Genomic DNA, 11017 nt, shown 5'->3' on the forward strand with positions numbered 1-11017 from the left:
GGCCAAAATAACAAATAAAGCTGCCTCGATGTTCTAATAAAGCTGATCTAACCAAAAGAAACAAACCAAAACACAATAGGGTTCCTCCCTGAACTAACACAAGAGAAAACAGCTCCAAGAGAAAATGCACTTCACTTCTACTCATTACTACAACAGAACTGACAGAAGTTATAAACAATCACTGCTGGGGCCACTTGGGAGACGGAGAACTCAATGATCCTCTATGGCAGTCATCTTGGCTCCTTATGTAAGGTGGACCTTAGGATGGAGCAAATCATCTGTAAGCTGTAGCCTGGCCACACCAATCACAGCCAGGCACCTGCACATATCCACTGTCACACACACAATGCTGACCTTTGTAAAAAGAAAAAAAGAAAGAAAGAAAGAAGACATAGGGGTTACATACACTAGGATAACACATAAATACGACAGCAGTCATAACATCCCATTTAGTGCAGCAGTAGCTGATTAAGCAGGGTATGTTTTAGGGAATGCCTGCCTTGTGATTTAAAGTCTATACTGTGCCAGATTCGCCCTTTGGCTGTTCAGCACTTGGCAGTACTTAAAGTCACTCTAAAGCTTCATCCACATACAGGGTATTGCTTTGTAGCACACAAGTTGGTCACTAGAAGGTATTTCAGGCTTTGGTTGCATGGGTAACAATCTATTGTCAATCAGAGGTATCACTGGTAGTTACTTCAGTCACTCACCTCAGAGCTGAGGATAGTTTAATTCAGGATCTGCCCACTTTACTTTGTTACTTTGCTTGGTGTTGCTACAAGTTGCTGAATTTCATTGAGCTTTCGTGGTCTCTGCGTTGCTACTGGTCTCATCCATAGACAGTATAAAAGATTACAAGTAGATGTAAAGTGAAGCAACAGGGAGAAAAACCAGTGACTGCAAAAAGGCTTTGGGTTCTGCAGAAGTCAACAGGATGCTTTCCTGCTAAGGATATGATCTCTGTCACTCATTTTGAGTCAAATTTATTAAAGCATTAAGTTAATTTTGTCAGTTTTCATCATTCTAAGGAGGATTATACAATAAATGCTCAATGGATAATGACTTGTGGTTGATAACCTCTTCTCCAAATGTTGCCACATCTGGGTCAAAAGACAAGGATGCTGAAGTCAAGTCTGTCAGAACAGTAGTCCAGTGGTGGGTTTGGCTCAAAAATGTTACTTCACACAGCTGCGAGAAGTCACCTATGTAAACAGTGCCCCCCCCCCCCCCCCCCCCCCCCCCCCCAATTACTTTATAAAGCCTCCAGTAGCGAGTGAGCACCTGGTTTGCCACACCAAACAAGCAAAGCTTTCCTGGTGAGGCCGAGCAGCGTTTGGAATGTGATAAATGAGCGCAAATGGAAAATTGGGGACCAGTGCTAAAAAGTGTTTGTTTAAATCCATCGCTGTGATTTCATCAAGATTTTTTTTTTTTCAAAAAGAGAAACAGCTGAAAATGTGAAGATACAAGAATAAAATAATGCCAAGACGATGCTAGATCCAGCCAGTAAATGTTGCAGATCAGCTTTTTGTTTAAAGACTCAACGTCCAGCAGTGTCCATTGTTCAACAGGCTGTGTCTACTCTGAGATCAAACCCATCTAGATTACAGTCCTGCAGCCAAGCTTTCAACAAACAAAGGAAATGGCACATTACACCATCCCTCTCTCTGAAAAGTTGTACTGGAGAGGAAAAAAACCCTCTCCAGTTATTTAACAAATACAAGTTTATTTGAAGTACAGACAAGGAAAAATGAAGGGCTTTTTTCAGGGCTTGCACTCCATATGACAGCAATTTGGGAGTATTGTGTATTTTGGCTCAAGCGTGTGGTCTATGATAGATGACAGGAGAGAAAATCACGAGCCGCTGGCTTGAGCACAGACATGCAAATTGCTTTCAGCTGATTGCCGTATTCTCCTTGATATTTATCAAGTGGATTACAGTATGCCGCTTTATTTGCAGACAGGAAGCAGCTGATCAATTCCACTACAGGAGGGAGGAAAGAGAGCAAAGCCTTTTCCTCTGCTAGGTAAAAGTACAAACTCTCCAGTAGCCACTGAGCAACTGGTTTGCCACACCAAAAGAGGCAGAAGCCAGAGATACACACTTCTCAAGTTTATGCCAAACTTATATTGGTTTGTGGTAAAATTTCATTTACAAAGAACACATGAAAAAGCAATTAAACTTGCACTTTTTTTGGTTGTTGTTGTTGTTTTTGGCCTCTTGGAGGCTGTGCAGCAAGCTGTGAATATCATTAAGAGGCAATTAAACTGTGCCTAAGACTTCCCACTTACACAGCAGTGATGTTCCCATGATGCACTCTTTCTTTTCATTCACCTTATTTACTCTGTTTATACTTCACTCTGCATTTAATCATTAGTTATTATTAATCTCTGTCTCTCTTCCACAGTGTGTCTTTTGTCCTGTCTCTCTCCCCTCAGCCCCCTCTCAGCAGATGACCCCCCCCTCCCTGAGCCTGGTTCTGCTGGAGGTTTCTTCCTGTTAAAAGGGAGTTTTTCCTTCCCACTGTCACCAAACGTTTGCTCACAGGGGGTCGTTTTGACTGTTGGGTTTTCTCTGTATTATTGTAGGGTCTTTACCTTATAATATAAAGCACCTTGAGGTGACTGTTTGTTGTGATTTGAAGCTATATGAATAAAATTGAATTGACTTGAATTGATGGAGCAATACGGTCATTGTCAAATTATATATAAAACATTATGTTCTACTGTGCCTGTTCACATCCCATAAAGAAGGTTATAACCTCCACATAGAGTGTAGGGGGAACTACCCCCCAAATTATTGGAGGTTAATTTTTAATTGGTTCCAGGTGTTGGTATTTCTTTTTATGTTGGGCCCTCTCAATGTATGCTGGGTTCCTGTTTTATTTATTTCCTGCTTTGTTATCATTGGCCTTTGTGTTTTACTTCCTGTTTCTGGTAGTTTTCCCTCCTCTGTGATTCTAGACGTCATCCCAATTAGTCACACCTGTGCTGTCCTTCACACCTGTGTTCAATTAGCCCAACACCCTGTCCATTGTCTATATCCCTGTACTCATTCAATTACCAGGTCATCAAGTCATCCAGGCACATCTTTGTATTGCTTGTGTTTTTCTTGTCTCTTTTCAACCCATCCATCCATCCATCCATCCATCCATCCATCCATCTTCTTCTGCTTAGGCTGCTGCCTAAGCAGAGAGACCCAGACCTCCCTCTCCCCAGCCAAAGCCCCAATCTGCCTGTCAATCTCTCTCTCTCCTCTCCTCTCACTTTATAACAAGACCCCAAGATACTTAAACTCATCCACTTGGGGCAGCAACTCATCCCTGGCCTGAAGTAGTTACTCCTTCCAGCTGGGGACCATGGCCTCAGACTTGGAGGTATTAATTCTCATACCTCACACTCAGCTGCGAAACACTCCAGTGGGAGCTGGAGGCCACCACCTGATGAAGCCAACAACATCACTCATGAAAAGCAGAGATGAGACTCTGAGGCCACCAAGGCAGAGGTCTACTGCCACTTGGCTACACATAGAAATTCTGTCTAGAAAAATTGTGAACAGAATTGGTGACAAGGGGCAGCCCTGGCTGAGTCCAGTACCCGCTGGAAATGAGTTCAACTTATTGCCGGCAGTGCGGCCTACGCTCTTGCTGCAGTTGTGCAGGAACTGAGTGGCAAGTAACAACAGGCCAGACACCCCATACTCCCGCAGCAGAGAAAACATTAGCCCTACAACATTCAGAGCCTTCAGGGACTCAGGGCAAATCCCATCCACCCCAGAGGATGTCCCACCAAGGAGTTGTTTAACTACATCATTGACCTCGCCCCCCAGTGATGGGTGACACATCCCCCTCTTCTTCACCTCCCTCAGAATGCTGTTGAAGTTGAAGTTCTGCCGGAGGTGGGACTAGGGCCTCTACCAGGCATTCCCAGTGCACCCTCACTTATATGTTTAGGATCACCAGGTCTGTCCAGCGTCGTCCCCTGCCACCTGATCCAGCTCACCACCAGGTGGTGATCAGTTGACAGCTCAGCTCCTCGCTTCACCTGAGTGTTCAGAACATACGGCCACAGATCTGATGATATGATTACAAAATCGATCATTGACCTGCGACCTACAGTATCCTGGTGCCACATGCATCCTTATGTTCAAACATTGTATTTGTTATGGACAAACTGTGGTTCGCGCAGAAGTACAATAACAGAACACTGCTTGGGTTCAGATCAGGCAGGCCATGCCTCCCAGTCACACACCTCCAAGTCCCAAAGTCATTCCCTATGTGAACACTGAGGTCTCCCAGTAGGACGATGAAGTCACCAGGCCTACAGAAAATAATGCCCATGTCGCCTCTTCAACCTGCGCCGTGTTGGGCCCCACAAGCTAAGGCCCGCCCAACAGGCACTCTCCCTCAAGCACACCCTCCCTAGAGCACCCTCCCTAGGCCTGGCTGCAGGGTGTGACCCCAGTAACCCTATTTCAGGCGGGGTAAACTGTTCCCTTGACTTTCACTCATAAGTCAGTCTGAACTGCTCTTTGTCTGGCCCTTCACCCAGGATCAATTTGCTTTAGGAGACCCTACTAGGGGACAACATAACCTCTAGGGTCACTGGGACACACAAACCCCTCCACCACAACAAGGTGGTGATTCTGTTCTTGTGTGCTTATTTCCTTGTATATAACTTTTTGGAGGATGATTTTGCTTTTTGTTTTCCTGCTCTTGTTGGATGCGTTTGCTTTGCCTTCACACGTGTGACCACCGTCTGTTTCTGATGAATGATGATGGGTCCTCTTGCTCTGTGATTGTTTTAGGGTGAATTCAGTTTCAGTATCAATATTTGCTTGGGTATTGGTGCAGGGCAGGTTGTGTACAGTGGGTTTTAAAAGTTAATATCAACTACAAAACTGACATGATTCACAAAAAAGCGAAAGTTGCTTTTTATAGTAAAATCTGCAGTGAAAATTGTTTCTCCTTTTTCAGCCCTAATGTACTGTATATCCATTTATGTTATTGATTCCATACTTTTAATATAGTGTATTTATATAGTATTAATGATATACACTCACTGTCCACTTCATTAGGCAAACCTGTTCAATTGCTTGTGTTTAGGCATGTAGACATGGTCAAGAGGACCTGTTCAACAGTTCAAACAAAGAATCAAAATGCCAAATTAAGTAACTGTGAATTGTGCATGGTTGTTAGTGCCTGACGGGCTGGTCGGACCATTTCAGAAGCTGCTGAGCTACTGGGATTTTCCCATACAATCATCTCTTGAGTTTGTTGAGTGGTCCAAAAAAGAGAAAATATCCAGTGATCAGATGTTCTCTGGATGCCTTGCTGATGCCAGAGGTCAGGAGAAAATGGCTGCTGCTTTGAGATGATAAGAAATCAACAGTTACTCAAATAACCACTCATTACAACAAAGGTATGCAGAAGAGCATTTCTGAATGCACAACATGTCGAACCTTGAAACATATAGGCCACAGATCACACCAGGTGCCACTCGTGTCAACTAAGAACAGGAAAGGAGATGCAGGCCCACCAAAACTGATCAATAGATGATTGGAAAATTGTTGCCTAGTCTGATGAGTCTCGATTTCTGCTGTGACATTCGGATGGTAAGATCAGAAACTGATGTCAACAGCATGAAAGCATGTATCCATCAGCCCTGTATCAATGATTCAGGCTGCTGGTGGTGGTATAATGGTGTGGGGATACTTTCGACCTCCTGGAACCAACAGAGTATTATTTAAAAATCATTATTTAACAATTCTGCAGCAACTGTGTGATGATATTGTGTCAATGCTGAGCAAAATCTCTGAGGAAAGTTTCCAACACCTTAATGAATGAAGTTCTGAAGGCAAAAGGAGCTCCAACCTAGCAAGGTGTGCCTAATAAAGTGTCTATATACACTATTATATATTTACTATAGTGTAATTATATGTAATTAAAGTATCTCATGTGTATCAATCTTAGTAACTCAAAAAGGATATACAAGCACTGGAGAAAAATAGGAACAATTGTTATTGCAGATTTCATTACAAATAACAAATTTTACTTATTTGTGGATTTAAATTTATTTCTTAATATAAAACTAATTATCTACTTTCCTTTAGTGTGGACTCTACTGCAAGAAGCTACAAATGCTTATTTATTCTGCTTTAAAGAAAGCAAATTTGTAAAGTAAAGAGGCACACTGCTTATTGTACAGATAAAGTTTGGTTTAAATGTCAAGACCAAGCCTCTGTTTATCTCTCACTCCGCTGAACCTTTTTACATTTTGTGAAGAAAACAAAACAAAAACAATATTGATATCAACACGTTTTGGCTTCAAATTTCAAAAAGCTGGACTAACCATTAACATGATGCTGAGGATTTTTGATCTTTTGATGATTCTGACCGCTATCCAACTTCTCCACTTAGTGACTTTGACCTCTCACCTCCCAGAAGGCTTTCATTTTTTTTTGTTGTTTGTTGTCTTCTGTGCTGGCAATAACAAACATGTGTACATGCTTCTGTGTGGTGGAAGTTTGGAGGGTTTTTTCCCTCATCCCTGGCAACTATTCATGACACAAAGCAGCCCATTGAGCAAGACCAGGAGAAAAGTATTTTAATGTAGTTCAGTCAGGTTGCTTTAGGCGCAATAATTCCATAGATTGCTAAATAACAGGAAAAATATGACAATTATACAAAGAAGGTTCAATTTCACAAGCACAACATATTAATTTACCTCCTATCTTACCTCTGATCAGGCTCCAGCTCAGCTCTCGATATGTTCGAGGACTTGGGTCAGTGTCAGAGATCAGCTACTTACCCAATCAGGTAACCAGCTCCAGAAGGAAATTACTTCCTTCCGACCACTTGTACTCACCTGCAGTGACCCGCAGCAATCAGAGGTGTACGAAGCTCCTAATCACGAAAACCCCTTTAGGTCAGCACATGCACTCCCCACCACAGCCCACCCAGCCTCCTTCAACACCACCACCCCCAAAAGGTGAGCTCCAAGTTCAAGTGTTTAAGCTGTCGCATCAAATAGACTCAATGTGGAGATCACTTGTGCAGGACGCATTGTGTGTTTGGTTTGATGCCGACTGCAATATCCTGCCGCTCCGCTGATCCCAGCAGCCCTGGGTGTGGGGCAGCAGATTTGAGCCATGTCAACTGGGGGTGACTGGCAGTGGGCATGCTCACACTCAGATGAACAGGGGGAAGTGTGCAAGGTGGGCCAGGAAGGGGGCTGTTAGCAAATTGTACTGGAAAGGATCTATAACTTGGAGCACAAGCAGAACCCCCAGAGCCTTTGCAATTCAATATATGGAGCAGCAGAGTTTGATAAAGCAGAGAGTGCGAGGGATGACATGGTTTACACAAAAACACTGTTGGAACGTAATACGTTTACCAGTACCGCGATAGTTTCTGGTGGAGCAGCAAATCTGCACACATACAGTTTTCCTTTTGTGTACCTCCAACTCTTTATTTTCTCAACTGTGTGCTTCTAAATGTAAACACTTAAAATGTGGTCTAAGTACAGAGCGACTGCATTACTGTGGGGGCACTCTGTGTTTTTCTATGGTGAACTGTGCCAGCTCCTCGACAGCTGATGAATGACTCCAAATCTGGCCCCTCCCACAGATCTCAGATCATATGTAGCAAGTAGTGTAAAGGCCTAAGTGGTGTGACCGCCTAAAGAGTACTCACCAGACAACATGCTGATCCAGAGACAATCTCTAGAGTACAGCGGTGTTTTTAGAGGGAGGCAGGCTATTAATGTGTATCTTGTGTACCATTAGGTAGCAATGGTGTTGATATGTTTTGTGTATGCATGTAAAATCCTTATATAGAAACAATATATGAAATATAAATAGATAATTTCACAGCAGCTTTACATAAAAATGCATGAAAGCAGTATTAAATATTTTGAGCCACTTGGTAGCAGTAGAGTAAAACACAACACTCCCATCATCACTTTATTATGACATGTTATAAGAAGACACAGAGCAAAATTATCATTCCTGTATAGACATGTAAACCTAATCTTTACTCTTCTTGTGCTCTATTTTGGTCTCTAGTGGCTCCTGAGAAAATTTCCTACCTTTCCTGATGGTCCTACTAAAAGCCCTGTTATGTAATTTTAGTCCAGATTCAAACTTTTCAACATGTCTCTTTTGGGATGAATCATTATCACTTTGGTGGTGCCCTGAATTTTCAGCTTCTCCAGGGAGCACTTGAATATAGCCTGCACAAATGATGAAATCAGTTTCAGTTGGACATTGTTTCATTATGCTAATGTGCATCCATCCTTATCAGAGAAGCCCAGACCTTCCTCTTCCCAGTGACCTCCTCCAGTTCATCCAGAGGAATGCCGAGGTGTTCCCAGACCAGTCAAGAGGTAATCTCTCCAGTGTGTCCTGAGTCTACCCCAGGGCCTCCTCCTGGTAGGACATGCCTGAACACCTCACCCAGAAGGTGCCCAGGAGGCATCCCAGTCAGATTTTGGAACCACGGCAGTCTATTTCATTCTGGACTTCTAGAGCCTCAAACTCAGATATGCAGGCCTTCTGTGTTTGTGTCTACGCAGTTATTCCAACTTAACTCTCACAGGATGCTGGCAACCAATATTTTAGAAATTTTTGTAACGCATCATGGTACCTGTCCGTTTAGCACGATTTAGATAAACTAGCTAATGTCAGCCCATTTGGTCCAGTAGGAGATTCAAGCCTCTGTTGTTCATAAACAAAATATTATCAGTGCTGCTTTAAGTGCAGTTGGACGACTTAAGTAATGACACTGTGTGAATGTGGACCACCAGCTGACTACAAAGGAGGTCTGGTCCTCCTTTGCAATCAGCTGCTCCTTCTAATAAGGTGATACTTTAAGGGTCCACGCTGTGTGACTGTCAGAAAACCCATCTGCGATAACGCATGATGCCCTCACCCATGCGCCTATTGCCTCTCCATCAGCTGGATTGGCTTGTTCCACAACTGGACAGGAAGTCTGCTAATCTGTAACCCGAACCAGGGGAAGGAAGAAGTCAGGAACCAGCCTTCAGTGCTTTCACCAATCGTATTCATCACCAGAGCTGGGCTGAGGCTCATTTAGAGCGGGAGCATGGCTTAACTAAACATCTTCTCCATAAAATAAATGCTTCCAGGTTACTCCCAGTCCAGGTTCCACTCAAAGGAGCATCTGATCTCAATTACCAGGAATGCTATAGGAAGCGGTGAGCCTCAGCCTGCAGTCCGTGCCAGTGTCTCCATGGCAACCTGCGCAGATAGGTCCTTTTCAGGCACTTGTAAGGCGGGCAAAAATGATTTGATAATTAGTTCCTGATGCGTCTCATTCTTCTTCATATCGATCATGTCTAGGAAACAGAATAGGACCCAAATACTGTTTGAAGCTGCAGACGCTGGGTGGCTGGTTGGTTGGTACATTGAACGCTCACTGAAGAGTGATCCTCAGTTTTGCTAAACTCTACAGCAACGAGTGAAAAACCAACTGGAAACAATAGGTGAACTGATTTCCTCTAAACAATAAGTTGCTTTAAATTCTACATCACAGCAGCAGAAGGAGCTGATTAAAGTTTTCCTGATTATCTCACATATAAACCCCAATGCGTTATTTCTGGTTACAGAACAGACAGCAGTGGTGATGTACATGGGAAAAAAATCTAAAGCAATGAAATCTATAAACATCTATTTCTGGAAATCTAACATGTGTGACATATTTTGAATAATTAAAGCATCTGCATTACAACAACACCCCCCTTTACAGCACAGTCTGCACCCAGTTCATGAAGTCAACTTCTTTATTGCATCAGGCATGATAAGAGAGCGACATGGCACTCACAAAATCATAAATTAAAATCTGTGGGAGAATTTAGCACCAGCAAAGATGGTAGAAGTCTAGCTTCCTGTTTTTAACACCTTATCAAGTCAACAAACTTTGTAAGCACGAGATTCAGTTGATGATTCTATAAATGCAGCTGCCCCAGTGACCATTAATTAATTTTAATAATAATAATAAATTAACCGTCTAAATCAATGTTCAGAGTCATTTCAGAGAATTTCTTCTAGAATGATTTTGTTTCTGGTAATTTTAAAGTAGACTTTCAGGATTGAACAGTGATTCAACAAATGAAATCAGTAAGTTCGATTAATGCGATCGCAATGTAACGCTTTTAAAGCAAACCTGGACCACAGCTAGAAATAAAATATTAAAAATAAATATACATTTATTTTGTCTTTTTTATCTCGGCACCTCGTTAAACATGCTGTACAAACATTTTCATCTTTTTTCAGGCAATAGTTACAAGTAGAGCGATTAGAAACAGGTTTCAGTGTTAAGATTTAATGAATTTCTTTAACTTCACTGAGGTTTTTGAGAAAAAGGATAAAATGTCCAGTACAATTTCTGTAGCATAACATAGCATTACAGAGCCCATAGTTATCGAGCTAGCAAATTGCTTACATTGCTATCATTTTACAACACTGACCTGGTTTAACTTCTTTTAGAGACGTGACAGTTGTGGACATTTGCAAAGTTTAAGAGATTAGCTAAATTTTTTTGCCTAGATTGAACTTCTCTGAACAAGGACACTGCAGGCAGGCTGGTTTTAGGATTGCTGCAGTATGCAGGAAGTTACACAGGAGCGCTTTCAAAGGGTAAAAGTCTCACAAAGGTTTGGCTCAAATAGCATCTCAACTGGAAGGTATCAGAGATCAGAAAATGGAAACTCAGCTGTGTTTGTTTCTTTCCCTCCAAACCTGGCTGCACCGGCGTCGTGTCGCTATCTTATTTTAATACTGGTGAGCTCAGCCTTCTACAAGGTAAACACAGCATTTATGTCCAAATATCACAAGTTTTTTTTTCCTGCATATAAAATATTTTTGGCACTGACCAAAGAGCTTTTGGCCATCCACTAAAGAAAAATTACCAGGACTGCGATTTTGTGAAGTTTTTTTGTGTGTGTGACTTAATTTTCCTCAAGCTTTAAAATACATTTTTGATTATCAAATGACCAA

Source organism: Archocentrus centrarchus, chromosome 9, assembly GCF_007364275.1.
Source record: "Archocentrus centrarchus isolate MPI-CPG fArcCen1 chromosome 9, fArcCen1, whole genome shotgun sequence".
In the NCBI taxonomy this organism is placed as follows: Eukaryota; Metazoa; Chordata; class Actinopteri; order Cichliformes; family Cichlidae; genus Archocentrus; species Archocentrus centrarchus.